The sequence below is a fragment of the Panthera onca genome, chromosome B1 (assembly GCF_046562875.1).
Source record: "Panthera onca isolate mPanOnc1 chromosome B1, mPanOnc1 haplotype 2, whole genome shotgun sequence".
Classification (NCBI taxonomy): domain Eukaryota; kingdom Metazoa; phylum Chordata; class Mammalia; order Carnivora; family Felidae; genus Panthera; species Panthera onca.
The window spans coordinates 141,294,020-141,310,008 of NC_138342.1; positions in this window are offsets into that span (position 1 = coordinate 141,294,020).

A 15,989-nucleotide genomic window follows, 5' to 3' on the forward strand; every position below is an offset into this window, starting at 1 on the left:
GAATAATTCTTATGGGAGAGAGCCTGGAACACTTAAATAGTGTTATCAATTGTTTCCTTTATTTATAAAAAAGTATCAAATTTATTTGTAGCTGGTTTCAGTTTTGAATTAGAGCTGTTGGGCAGTTTTTGTAACAAAATTCTTTATCAGAGGTAGGGAAAACAGTAATAAGCTGTTAAATCCTGACAGCAAATAAAATTGGGGGGGTCATCCATTTATAAAAGCTACACTTAATAGTATAAAGTTTCAGTTATACTACTTAATTGAATAAAATCTTACAGCTCCCCTAATTGTAACATATTCTCATTTTAACATAATTTACATTTTTCACCAAATTACTACTATTCCTGACAATTTTTTTTTCAAATTTTAATACTTTACCACTTATTCAGTATAACTCAGCTGTTACTCTTTAAGAGTTCCTTAAAATGAATTTGAAATTTAAATTTTTGCTTTGAACCTGCTTGATCAAAGAGTACAGAACATCACTACCATGAGAGATGAAACAAAGAATGGAATAAAAAACAAAAGTGATATGTATATAGTCAGCAAATTAGCTGACAAGGCATTTTAACTATGTCACATTTCTGCTCAGCACAAATAAGAATAAGCTGGCTCTGAGGGACCACAATATGTAACATTTTTACTGCAAGTTTTAAGTCACAGCATTAGTCTTCTCCAACATGTCATTTCTAAGAAAATGTCAGTGTTCATAACTACCAAAACTGTTATATCCAGTAGATGGTTTTCTACATTTTAAGGTAAAGGAATTCTTTATAAAATTTGGCTTAAAAAATAATGTCAATAATTACTAATACCTCAAAGGCCAAAATCAGAAAACCACAGAAAATAGAACTACTCACTCATAATGTTATTTAGTTTTGAGAAAGCCAGAAATAACTATTTCAACCAATTAGCAATAATGATAAAAGGTGTGATGAATCTACCATATCTCTTTTAAGCCAAAGCACATTTTCACCTCAAGGAGGACAGTTCTGACTTTTTCATTCTCAATTTCCTTCATCCAGAACAGGATCCTCTTTTAAACCATTATTTGAATAGAATCCATATTCTAAAGTCATTTTTCTCCATATGATGTTTTCATTTCAGTACATAAACTACAAAACAGCAAATGACTAAGTCAATTATAAAGAATTTGTAGCATAAAAAAATGCTAATTTACAATGACTGTCAACAAACCCAACCAATTTCTACTCCCAAACCTACAACTTTATTTACTAAATAATACTTTCATAAAGTATTATGGCGGGGTGGGGTGTGGGGGAGCCTGGGAAGCCCAGCTGGTTAAGCATCTGACTCTTGATTGGACTCTTGATTCAGCTCAGGTCCTGATCTCACAGTTGGTGGGTTTAAACCCAATGGAGCCTGCTTCGACTTCTCTCTCCCTCTCTCTCTGCCCCTCCCCCACTCATATTTTTTCTCTCTCTCCCTCTCTCTCAAAATAAATAAACTTATCAAAAAAAATGCAAACAGAAAGAAAGAAAGAAAAGAAAGATCTTAGTGGGTCCCTTCCAGAGCTTCATAATATGCCAAATGATTTCATTCTAGCTGGAGAGCCTATTTCTTCAACTCTGTGTTGGTTGCGTAGCTTTTGCAATATTTATTTCTTCCTTTGCTCTTTTTCACTGGCCTTTGTCTTCTGGGCCAGTTTCCAAGACAGCTCACACTCACTAGGCGCAGAGGGGAAGGGGCCCACAGAACTGCTGTAAGGAAGCCATGTGGGGCTTTCACAGTCCATTCCATAACATACTGAGCAAACCTTTCCACCAAACATCTCTGTAGCAATATTAGGAAAATTTAGACTTGAATAGGCTCTAATTTGCCCTAGGATTATTAGTCAGCCAATCATAATTTCAGATGACGCTTGGCTGTTTGTCTTCTTCCTTCTGAAAGGAAATGGGGGCTAGATCTCTGGCCCAGACCTGTGTGGTGCCTGTAGCTGCCGCTGGTGGCACTTTACCACCATCAGCACCTCCTCCTTTGTGTTTTCCTCCCTTGCTCACTCTTAATTTCTTACTTCAAGGGGCCATGGGCTGAGAAGAACCACGTTCTTCTGGGCCTTGACAAGCACGGGCTCCTCAGCCCGTCCTAGCCCTTCAGGACTGGCACAACAGAGGGTCCCCAGGAAGCCAGGGCTGCCCCGCCACACCTTGCACAACCTGCAGGTGGCTGCCTCCACGGGGCATTGGGCAAAACAGCTGCAGTGGCCATGACCACCCCTATGTGGATCCTGGGACCAGGTGCTGGGACTCCCACTCCCAACTCACTGAGCCATTTTTTTTGTCCCAGCTACTGCAGTCAGGGAGACATTTAGTAATGGGAGACTAAAATTTCTTCTGTTGGCTTTCTTTAAATTCTAAAATAAAAAAGTTCCTTCAAAAATTTGTCAAAAAGATACTGACTCTAACAAAACAAAACAAAGCAAAGCAAAACAAAAAACAAAACAAAACAAAACAAAACACCAACCTAACAAACAAAGCTGCCACTTTCAGGGAAGATTCTAAAGCCCAGACTGGACAGTCCCAGAAAACACCCTGTGTCATGAACTTCAGTAGGACTGATTTCACTTTGGGCCATAAATATTAACTAAGCATTAAATTAACTGTGATTTATATGACCCAGGTATTCATTAAGTTACATTAGGAAGCAGAGCTGATGGCATATTCTCCCTTAATGAATTTCCTTGCTGGAAGCAAGGGGCAATTCAAATTCTTTTCAGAAACCTTGGAACTATATCAAAAAGTAGGTGTTTAAAAATATGTGTGTGTTGTTCATGATGGTGGTGATGTTTCTTACAGTGAAAAACATTTTTCAAATGTAATAGCTGATCCTTTCAAACTCCCTTAGCACCTCAGTTTACTCACCCTGAAAGTGCACTGGTTATCGGACCCAAACAGCAGCCCCAAGACGCAGAGTCACTATGAAATCACTCTTTCTTGTCTTCAGAGGCCAGTGGGTTTTCTCGATATTGTTCTGCCAAAAACATTTTGATAGTGCCATCAAGCATTTGCTATAGAAAGTTCTCCTTATAGAAACCAAACTCAAACCCCAAAGTCCTGCATTTGTCTCCCTAGCCTGCCCACTTCTCCCTAGGTATGTCATTCCCATACTCTTGTACACAATAATACGCTTGTTTTAAATAAACAATAAGAAAAGATACATTGCTTCTACATAAGTGTATTGGGTAAAATGCAAAGCAGAAAGACAAAATATTTGTTGCTAGGTTTGATTCTTGGCTGTCATTTATCTAGACACTCTTATTTCCTTATGAAATTTTAAAAATAATTATCAGAACATTTGTATAATTTTTACTCTTTCTTCTTTTCTGCCCCCATAATTGGCAGTTTCCGGCTTCTCTACTTTCTATTACCAAAATCTCTCCTCATCTGTACCCACTCTCCATGAATACTAGCGATAGTCTACTTCAGACCTCAACCAGTGGTCTCACCTCTGAACACAAGGAGATTTTAAATGTCATGAAAATTGTCTCCCCCTCCTACAAAAAGAAACTTACACTTTTAGTGTCTAATGTTTGAGAAAACCTATAATGGCAAAAGCTACTATTGATTTATTATTAACATATTTAAATGATTTCTACTTTATTAATCATAATAATATCAAAATGCATTTCCCAAACGTGTATATGGTGTGGTTTCTGCTTGCCTAGCACCTCTCTCTTATTTAGGAAAGAGGCCGCCCTTTTTAATTCTGGTTGTGTTTTCTTAACCACAATAATTGGCCTTGGGTCTTGGAGCAATCACATTACGCATGTTTGCAAACACCATTCCTTATGTTAGAGATTGGTCCAGGGTTTTAGCAAATGGCTCAAATTGGGACAGAGCTCCTTCATGTGACTGGGGAGAAGAGCCCTTTTATGCTTAATGGTACAGCCATGAGGGTGTGAGCTTAAAAGCTGGAAGTAGCTGGGGCGCCTGGGTGGCTCAGTCGGTTGAGCGTCTGACTTCAGCTCAGGTCACGATCTCGCGGTTTGTGAGTTCGGGACCCGCGTCGGGCTCTGGGCTGATGGCTCAGAGCCTGGAGCCTGCTTCCGATTCTGTGTCTCCCTCTCTCTCTGCCCCTCCACTGTTCATGCTCTGTCTCTCTCTGTCCCAAAAATAAATAAACGTTAAAAAAAAAAAATTAAAAAAAAAGCTGGAAGTAGCTGTCTCCTTCACAACATTGTGAAGTTGGAATGGAGACAACTCATAAAGAATGGTAGAAAGAAAAGATAAAAAATGAAAAAAAAAATCTTCTGCTCTTTGCATAAGCAAGATTAAGTGGAGTTTCTGTTATTTTAAACCTCCCACCCCTGGAATATAACACCAAGAAAGCAGGGTCTGAGCAAACCAAGTGATATTTAAAATCATTTTTTGAATTATAAAACATCAACATGAATAAAAAACCAAACATTACATAAGAATACTAAAGTAAAAGTTTTCCCACTCAAAACAGCCCAAGTTTTCACTGGCGATTCCTAGATTTCCTTCTAGGAAACTGTTGGAGTACACAAAAATAAAAGCCATACAGAATGGAGTCTTTTAAAACTTTGTTTATGCAGTTAGTACTATATAATACATGACTTTCATCTACTCCATTATGAATCTACTCCACTATATTTAGTTAGCTACGGAACATTCCATTGCAATAATATGCCATAATTTATTTTATCAGTTCTCTGGGTACATCACTATTTTATCAGTGATGAATCATGGGAATCTGCCCCCAAACCAAGAGCACACTGTATACACTGTATGTTAGGTAACTTGACAATAAATTTAAAAAAGTAATTAGAAAAATAAGTAGGATTTTATAGCATTTGGCTTCAATGAAGAAGTAATTTTTTTCCATATCATTTACATGCTAAAAGATAAAATGTTTTGCTTCTTTGATATGGACTTATAGTCAGAATGTTGAGTGATGATTCATGTTTGAAGGATGGAGTTAACCATATCTCAGCTATGCAGCTTTAAGACTTCTTTCAAAATTCAAAAATAAATATAGGAATTGTCTTCATTTTTGTACCTTTAAGAAACATCTGCTAAGTATTTAAGAATAGTGGATCTTTGCATTGTGTCTCAAAAATGGACCCATATATTTAAGGAGTTTCTTTCATCTTTCTGGATACACATAGTGTAAGTAATGCAGACAAGAAGGACCAACAGAAATTCAAAATATTTCTGCACCCTATGGGGTGACTGGGTGGCTCAGTAGGTTGAGCGTCTGACTTCGGCTCAGGTCATGATCTCGTGGCTCACAGGTTCAGGCCCTGCGTCCTGCTCTGTGCAGACAGCTCAGAGCCTAGAGCCTACTTTGTGGATTCTGTCTCCCTCTCTCTCTGCCCCTCCCCTGCTTGTACTCTCTCTCTCTCTCTCTCTCTCAAAAATAAATTTAAAAAACATTAAAAAAATTTCAAAATATTTCTGCACCCTATGGCCATTGGAAGAACTATTAGGTAAGAAGTATGCATGGTGCACCTGGGTGGGTCAGTTGGTTGAGCATCTGCTCTCGACTTCAGCTCAGGTCATGATCCCAGGGTTGTAGAATCGAGCCCCATGTCAGGCTCTGTGCTGAGTGTGAAGGCTGCTTAAGATTCTCTCTCTCTCTCCTTCTGCCCCTCTCCCCTGCTCATGCTCGCTCTCTCTCAAAAGAAAAGGGAAAAGAATTGTGCCCATATTTCTTTTTTGAAATATAATTTATTGTCAAATTGGTTTCCATAGAACACCCAGTGCTCATAGTTCTTTACTATGTATAAAATGGTGCTACATTATAGTCAGTCAACCAATAAATACTTTTTTCCCATTTAGGTGTGATGTGATTGCCCCTGGATTATGTTTGATTTCCCCTACTACTTTAGTCCTGTGTACATTTTTTCCTATCCCTGCTGTGCACAATTGGGTAAATAGAATTTCTTGATGCTTAGTCTGACTATAAGCCAACCACTCTGAAAATAAAATAAGGTACTTGAATGACCTTTTGCAATCTGATCAAGTTGTCTTCAAAAAGCTGTATCTTAACGTATCTCCCTGATCTGAAATACATCATTTTACCAAGTAACATGAGAAAAAATATACAGTGATGTGCATTACAAAAGCTTGGATCTATGACCTCTGAAAAAGCAGTCACTGAAGACAAAAATTTTAATATAATTCCACTGAATATCAAATCAACAATAGATAAGCAAGTTTAATTTTCTGTGATTTTCCATAGGATATTTCTATAGTGTGGTGGACATAGAACCTAGATTTAATAAAGTAAATACTTAGGAGGCAGGAAGGTTAATGTCCATCTTGCAAAAAATAAAAAATAAAAAAGTCATTGGGTGAATTAGGGTCAACATCACCAATTATTTAAAATTCTTTAAAAACAGCCAAATATGAACTTCTTAGTAGATAATGGTAAAATTCTCTGCAGAATAATAGTCAAAGAAAAAATGTTTAAATGTTCCCATTATAATGAATATTTCACATTTTCTTTGTGCCTTCCTAAAAACTCTGAAGTCTTTATGAATGATAATTTTTCTTAGTGAGTTTCAGTGCACAGTAAAGAATGGTGCTTCAGAGAAGTGAGCCCTATCTAAAGACTTATTTCATATATGACCATATAAAAATATAAGTAATGAGACAAAGCTCTTTGAAAGATAAATATATATCAAAAAATGTGGGTTAATGTAGGTAGCAACTTAGAATTTAATAAAAGGTGTCTTTTTACTGGAAAAAATAATTCCAGATTTCCTTCACGTGCAACAAAGTGCCCTCGATTGCCAATATCTTTAACAGCCTGTAAGATATATTTAAATTAATAACTAATAATTATTACTTAAGCTAGTTCTTGGATTCCTCCTCTAGAAAAAAAATGAAATAGTTCAAAAGCAGGGGCAGTACGGTTTTCTCAATTCAATTTAGATGCTTCAGAGCACTGCACAGTGTTACCAGTGTCACGTTGTTGAACGGTGATAATAGTAGCACATTTAGGAACATTAACAAGTAATAGTTCTGGAGAAAAGCCAGTTGGCAAAAGCTGCTGCCATATGAGATTAGCAAGCTCTTATATTCCCTCCCACATTGGAAGTGGAAAAATCTTTACAATTTCAATTACATTACATATAATTACTTTATTTTCAATGTTTATATGCACAAAGCATATGCATTTGCAAAATACTTAATTTTTACTTAAAATTCAGAAAGTGCTTTAAGACACTAACACACCGATGTGTTGTTATGTGTCATGTAGCTATCCACATGTAGAATTGGGGAAGTTTTCAGAAACAAATGATCTTTTCAAAAATGCAATGCCAACCAAGCTGTTCCCTATAGTGAGCTACTGGGGCTCCTAATATTCACTAAATACAAACTCTATTTCTGAGCATCCATATTTATATGTGTGGGGATACAGTTGAGCCTAAATAGAGAATCAGAGTCCTGTTATGGTATATCTATATTAGAAAAACTCATCCAAAACTTGAAAACAAGGCAAGAATATCACAGCAAACTCTTTCAAAATCATGCCAGAACATTGTGTAACAAGTCCATCTGGGGGATAACTGGTTCCCTGAAGGTTGTTTGTCTCCCTAGGAAATGTAACTTTATTTGAATTATTATTTACTGTTATTAGGGCTCAGACTTTGAAAAATTAGATGTTCTCTTCTAGAAAATGTATAGGTTACAAATTATTTTGTCCAGGAGAAATGAATATGGTTTCTATTACAATAGGTAAGATAACTCAAAGGTTACCATTGTATTTCCCTGTGGGACATTAAGCAGTTTTTACTCTTACTTAGAATTCTTTCCATAATTCATTTTCCACACACACGTGTGTGTATTTGTGTATGTGTGTCTCTAATCAATTTTGTCATAATGTATCATCAATAAGATAAATAAATCTATGAATCTTTAACATGTACCCACTAAGGGACTTACCTACTTAACTTTTTGAAAATACAATCTTAATGACATTAATGAAATGTTAATAAAATGTTAACTATAACACTATGTTACCTTAATAAAATATTATCTGACAAACTGATGGGTCAGTGATCTCGAGGCATCTGTTTAATGAGTTTGTGTGCCTGGTGCAATACTGCCCTTGATATTTTGTGTTGAGATGCCTGGACCAAACTTGAGAGACACAAGAGAATAGAGAGTATCTGTGATCTGTCCTTGGCCCCACTCCAGGGAGTAGATGTGATCCACTAAGACCAAGGTATGCAAGTAACAGGACTATCTTGATGAAGCTCCAAACAATCAGTGTTGCATCTGAACACAGCCCTGACATGGGGAGGGGCAACTCCCCATACCCAGGAGATAGCAGAGGCCATGAGGCGGAGAGCTCTGAGCACTGCAGCGTATTATCAGGGAAACACAGTGATCACAAGGGCAATGGTGGCTGCCCTCTAAAAGCCAGGCTGTCCTTTCTGATGGCTTGTGAGAATAACAATTTAGTTAGGAGGCCATAGCAGAAGAATATGCACGGTCTTATTTCTCAGGACATAGGGGACACCTCCTTGAAATCCACACAAATAATTGAGAAAAATTGGTAAACTTATTTTGGACTCAAGGTAAGGGGTATAGGGTGTGAGTGATGCCTTAGCAAAACTCACATGTTTATATTGATGTTACTTCATTTGAATTAAGTGTAAATTTTCATGAAAGTGCAACAATGGACGTTATTTCTATTTAGGTAGCCAGTCTTAAGGAATTCTAGAGTCATCTTTACATTATATTTTACAAGACTAAAGAAAAGTTATCCTTAGTAATAGGTAATACTATCCCATGAATATCAGTATAATAAAATATATTTATTTTTAAAAAATTTTAATGTTTATTTATTTTTGAGAGAGAAAGAGAGAGCTTGTATGAGCAGAGGAGGGGCAGAGAGAGGAAGACTGAGGATCTGAAGCGGGCTCTAAGTTGACAGCAGAGAACCCAATGGGGGGCTGGAACTCACGAACTGCAAGATCAAGACCTGAACCAAATTTATATGCCCAAATGACTAAGCCACTCAGGTGCCCCAAGAAAAGATATTTAGCTGTGATTTTCAAACTTTGAGTTTTTCTTTCAGCTAGCCTGCTTGTAACAGATAAATGGTGGCAAACCTGGTAATTGTTTATCTTTGAAAGATTTTGTACACAAATCAGGGTGCTTATTTCTACAAAAATAAAATTTTTATAGAAACTATAATAACAAAATATGATTAGTAGAGGAACAAGAAGAAGCAGAAGAACGTTAGGAAGGCAAAACAATGTATATCCAACCAGGACACTTTTAAGAGTAAAAGGGGGAACTACTAATAATTATCCTGGAAATACAAGTGTAAACAGAAGACTGTTGAGCAAATTGGGATTTAAGTTCACTCTATGAATGAACAGGAATAGGTGGAATAAATCCTAATTAGTATTTTCTAGAAACTTTCAGAAATATGAGTATACTTGTAATGGACATAGAGATGTACTACTCAGATAAGACACCCCCCCCCCACCTTAAGAAAGTTCCCCAACTCCTAGGAATGGTGTTGACAGGCAGCCTCCACTGTCAGTCCCTTCATTCATGCCTCAGCTACAGAGGGCTGTCTTGTCCCAAGATTGTGCCTTTCCTAGGGCAGCCCAGGCCGTTTCATTCCAACACGAGACAATTCTCTCAGGTCATTTAGACTCAGAGCTCCCCATGGATTGACTTCTCCAACTCCCCAATAATGTTTCCTTTCCCACAGGTGTTTATCTCAAGGGAACTCCCTAAAATCATCTTGCATACTAAGCTCTATCTCAGAACCTGCTTCCCGGAAATCCCAACCTGGGACAGTGTTTGACATTGATATGGTCAATTTGACATTGACACCCAATGGCAAAGTGACCACAGGCTCTGAAGTCAGACCGTCTGGTTCTAATCTAGGCTCACCACCTCCTAGCTGTATGGCTGTGGGCAAGTCACTTAGCCTTTCTTTTTCTGTAAAATGTAGATAAAGGTAGAGCCTGCCTTATAGGGTTGCTTGGAGATTTAAATGAATACATATGATAGAACCTAGAATAATGCTTAGAATGTAGAAAGTCATTAGTCTTAGCTACTATTAGTATTGGTGATATTATTTTTAGTCTGGTTTCAGTCTAATTTGGGAATAATTGAGCATATTCTTTGGAGCAAGGAAGCCCATAGCAGTTCTGGATTGATTGAGTTCCCTATGACTGGGCCCTTCCTCACAACCAGTGCAAAATGAGCTTCCTGACCAGTACCCAGGGCCTCAGTGACTTAACTCTTACATTACCCAGATTCTGAACCCACACTCTTCCCAGTGCTGGAATTCCATGCCTGGGGTCCAGGTCTACCCAGCATCCAGATTCCTGGGTGCTCTATCCCAACATCCCCACAACCAGCTCCTTAATAGTCGCTCATGGATCTTCCCAACATCCCCACCCTTCTCATCCAGACCTCCAACTTTATGTAGTGGAACAGATATCTGCGATTCCTCTCAGTCTGACCCTTTCCAAAAGCATGCTCCTGTTGCCTTTCCCCCGCCTCTACATCAGATTTCCCAGATTCAAACAGCTTTGAAACACCCAAAACAACAGTCTCCTGTTTCTTTCTCCTGTGTTTACACACCCAACCCTGTTAGGCTGCAGAGACCTCAGCCCTCTTGTTCTATAATCGGGCCTTTGTGGATGCCGCCAAATTCTCTGTCCCTGTCAGTGTAGCACAAAAGGAAATCTCTTGTAGCAACAAACCATAAGTGACACAGGAATGTTATAAATATGATTCATAATACCAACCACAGTGAACTTTAGGAACCTGCGAAGTTTTAAAGAATATCTCCCCAAGTGACCTCGTAGAAAGTCACTGAAGTACTGGGTAATCAGAAGCCATTAAAGATAATCTGGTTTGTAATAGTAGTAATTGCTGCTGCAGTTAGAAAATGAATATTTCTTTTTCATATATTATTCATTCATTCTAAATAAAGAAACTATTTATGAGAGGAAAAGGCAGAATATTTTGTCCTGCTTTTTTAAACTTTAAATAAGACAAGAATAGTGAAGACTAAACTGTCTGTGTAATCCCTTATTTCAACATAGTGCCTAATTTATTTTTGTTAATGAAAAGCGCATTTCAGGCACGCCTGTCTGGCTAAGTTGGTAAAGCATGCAACTCTTAATCTCAGGGTTGTGAGTTCAAGGCCCACATTGGGTATGGAGCCTACTTTAAAAAAAAAAAAAAAAAAGCACATTTCATACTTAAAGTACTTTAAAACTTTAATCAAAATGCTGACATTCAAAAAATTAAAATATTAATATAAAATAAACATTTTTTGCTAAGAAAAAACATTCATAATAAGATACTATTAGTTAGACTGTATTAGTTTTGCTGATAGTGGCAATTTTCCCTGATATTTAAAAATACACCACAAAAGACCCCAAATAGCCAAAGCAATCCTGAGACAGAAGATCAAAGCTGGAGACATCACACTTCCTGAGCTCAAGCTATATTACATGGCTATAGTTATCAAAACAGAGTGGTATTGTCATCAAAACAGACACATAGACCAATGGAACAGAATCAAGAGCCCAGAGATAAACCCTTGCTTGCATGGTCAAACAATATTTGAGAACGGAGGCAAGAATATTTAATGAAAAAAAAGAGTCTCTTCAATAAATGGTGCTGGCAAATTTGAATCTTCATGTAAAACAATAAACTAGACCCTATTTTATACTACACAAATTAAGTTGAAATGGATCAAAGACTTAAATTTAAGATGTGAAACCATAACACTCCCAGAAAAAAAAACATAGGAGAAAAGTCCTTTGACATGGTGTTGGCACAGATATTTTGGATATGACCCCTAAAGCACAAGCAACAAAATGAAAAATAAGCAAGTACTCTACGTATTGTATCTTGGGTAATACTATCACTCCTGTGACCAAGAGGATGGTCTTGGAACAAGCAAAAGTAAGTGCAGCTCCCTAAAGCAGGGAAAAACTGTAACCAGAAGGGAAAGGAGAAAACATTAGTTAACCATGGTGAAAACACCACTATTTTCAATTTGACTTGAATAACTTTTCCTAAGAACCTCAGGATTCCTTCTGTGTTAAAAACCCAATCTATACCTGCACCCTAAACTCTGCATAGTCCTGCTCTCTGTTGTGGTTCCAAGAATTGTGAATGGGCTGCTACAGGGCAAGAAGAAGACTATAAGAGAGGATTTTTATTTAAAAATACAACAACCAGGGGAGCATGGGTGGGCATGGGTGCTCCAGTCAGTTGAGCATCCCACTCTTGATTTTGGCTCAAGTCATGGCCCCAGGGTCATGGAGTCAAGCCCATGCTCAGCGTGGAGACTGCTTAAGATTTTCTCTCTCTCTCTCTCTCTCTGTCTCTCCCTCTCACCCCCTTGCTCCTTTCACCCACTCGTGCTCTCTCTCTTTCGAAAAAAAAAAAAAATATATATATACACACACACACACACACACACACACACACACACACACACACACACACGATAACCAAAGATAGCAGGTTATATGTATTACAAAACAAGGAGAAAGGCAGAAGGCTGAGAATCCTTTGAATTTGGGCCCTTTACATTTTTAAAAGCAATGAGTCATTGGCCAGTATTCTATGGTGGCCTAATGCCTAGAGGAATTTACAAGAAAAATGAAAAAGCAATCGGGCTATGCAGCAGAGACACCATTCATTGGGCATATCCTTTTAACTGTTCGCTATATAAACTTCCCAGGTGAAAATGCACTCTGGCAACAGCAGAAAAGAGTCCTGAGGTTATAGCCCATCTCATTTCTAAAATAGTCAAGTTCCTATTAAGATGATAAATCACAATATTTCTAAAAAATGTGACTCATTCACTGTCTAGCAGGCGAATAATCACTGGATTAAGAGTCCTTGATAATATTATAGATGTAGTAATGTATTATAGTGCTTTTTAATAATAGGTCAAGAATTTTGAAACTTGCCTTATAATCCATATTGCTTTAAAAAGCTATTATAATCTAAGTACATGAAAACTAAACTTCTCTGGGAGATTAGTAGAGAGAATTTATTATTGAATTTAGTTTCAGAAATATGGCCATGATGGTAACTCAGAACAAACAAACAAAAAACCCATCATGATCAGTAGTCATTCCAAAAAAATAAAGGAGAGTTTGAATTACAATATCCTCAAACCAAAGGCCCTCATCAATTTAAATTTATTTTTTAATAGCCCAGAAACTCATTTACCTGTGCTTGACATGCAGGAAGTAGACTATGTGAAAGATGAGGTTAAAACCTATACTATTTACCTTTGGTGCCATATATAAAATCAAAAAAATAAAATAAAATAAATACAATAAATAATAAATCTTCTAAATTCAAATAGAGGACAATTTTATGAAGTGGACTCAACTTTAAAAAATATAAGGAATCTAGGGGCGCCTGGGTGGCGCAGTCGGTTAAGCGTCCGACTTCAGCCAGGTCACGATCTCGCGGTCCGTGAGTTCGAGCCCCGCGTCAGGCTCTGGGCTGACAGCTCGGAGCCTGGAGCCTCTTTCCGATTCTGTGTCTCCTTCTCTCTCTGCCCCTCCCCCGTTCATGCTCTGTCTCTCTCTGTCCCAAAAATAAATAAAAAAAAGTTGAAAAAAAAAAATTAAAAAAAAATATAAGGAATCTGTAAAACGGTTGTTCTTTGTTTTTTGTTTGTTTTTAATCAAAGATGAATTGGTGGATTTAGCTCTGGGTTGTTAAAATTGATAGCCATAATCCAATCTAACCTTAAATTGCTAATCTGTCCAGGGACTGTTAATCAGTGGCTCCTTCTATGCTGGTGGATTATGTTTTTCATCAGCCAGTGAATTTACCTGCCAAAATGAAGTCAATAGGTATGCCATTTCATTCCATTTCCTTTTAAGTAGCTTCAACTTCTTATAGAGCAAGAAAATAGAGGCTGCTATGAGATTAAATCAAACTGAGGTTCAAGGCTCATGGTGAAGAGAAACTGAGATTTCATACTTACTGGGGAAAGCTGATAAAGGTGGAGAGGTTTTTTTTTTTCCCATCTCAGGAGACAGCTGAGAGATTGTTTTACTGCAGGTGATATGTCGGCATGTTACTTACTCATGACACCTGCCAACCTTGAGAGAGTCTCTTTGTCATTACTTATAACTGCCAATTTACAAGATGGTCCAGTAGGGAATGAAAGAACCAACTGGAACAAATAGAGGTTTTACCACAGCTGCAGTCTGTCAGCACAAGTAGTGAATCCTAAATAGGAAGGAGCAACCCAAATACTTCTCCCACGTCACCAGATCAGGCTTGAGACACAGACCTTGGCCTCATGGGATTAACATTCTAGGAGTACTGTGGACCAGGTGTTCAGGTTGATAGCTGGGAGAAAAGGCTTGATTGGATCATGTGAAGACTTTCTTTCCATATTAACTGGTTCAGAATATACAAGGTCTTTCCTAGTAACTGTAGCTTGAGTTCAAATTCTGGGGAAGATACAACCAATTAGTGCAGCAATGGACAAGGACACAAGAACACCTCTAACAACCAGACTAGACAGAAGTAAGAGCAGCTGGAATTGAGAAAAGACTTTTGTCTGCCTAGAATATTTCTCCTGTGCCATTTATCTCCCTCTGGTCATGTCTGTCTGTTTAGGCATTTCAAGCGATAGCTATTCTGGGCATAGTATAAGGCTCCTGTGTTCACCCTGGTCTTACTTTGATTTGACCTTCCAGTTAAATTGGCATTGTGTAGTTGTTTGGAAACTGCCTTGGGGAGGGAGTTCGTGGTGGTGAGCAGGAAGGGTACTGAAGCAAAAAAACCCCAATTTATAACCATTTTGGTAGCCTGTTGACAGTAGAAGGTCATGCTACAATGTTTACGATGCATTTCTGGGGACTATGTCAGCCCCCTAATGTGACTGCAAGTTAAAACTTAGCTTGGATATGCCTTTAAAGTGCAATGGAATGATCTAGGGAACTTTTTAAAAGTACCCGTATCTGGATCTCATCCCTGGACATTCTGATTTAATTGGACCAGGATGGGATCCAATCATCAGATTTTTAAAAGAACTCCCTCAGATATTTATAATGTGCACCCGTTTCCATTATACAGCTAGGACATAGCACCTTTGCTTTATGTCTAGAAAAGCAAGAGAAAAGTCAAGCACAAAGGCAGAGTACACTCTGGTCTGTAGGGACATGTCTGCTGCTCTTTGGAAAAGACCCATCAAATCCTTAGTGGCACTGGTTTGGTCATTTGATGAGATATATCAGCCTGAGAGATGCATGCCTCTATGTTTCTTTACCAACTACCTTCGTCAATCGGAAATCCTTCCCTGAAGTTATACAGATTGGGATCTGAAATGTGCCCCCCACTTTGTGAATATATACATAGCCTGCCATGCATGTGGCATGTATACCTATTTATAGCCTAAAACAATAGTAGAATCTGGTGAAAATTCAAACTTCCAGAAATCTTCTTGAAAGAATGCCACAGCGATCATTATAATATTAATGGCCTTTCAAAAGTATACATATTTTCTAATTTGCCCTTAAATTCTCTTTTAAATTGGTTTTTAAGAGATCCTTCCATATCTAAAATTTGATATTCAACCACAGTAAGGGAGGTTACAATTTTTAAATTGACACAATTTCTTTGATAAAGTAAAGGCTGTCAAAATTATATGTAGAAGCCCTAAGGCAGGAGGAAAGAGACTTTCCACCTCTGTGGTAAATAAAGTTCTTGACAGAGTCTGAGTGAAAGAGGAGAGTGGTCCAGCTGGCAATCTCCTGATAGTCATTCTTTGGCCTGACAGAAGAAGGATTATGGAAGAGGAAACGTAATTAGCTTTCATCACTGTGTCATGACAGAATCCTCCCCTCTGTGGAACTAGCCTTATGGAAAAGATTATTATGCCCATCGCCATTCCATAAATGGACTGCATTATGCAACCCATGATAAAAAATGTTTGACATTCCATGAAGCCTAAATTTA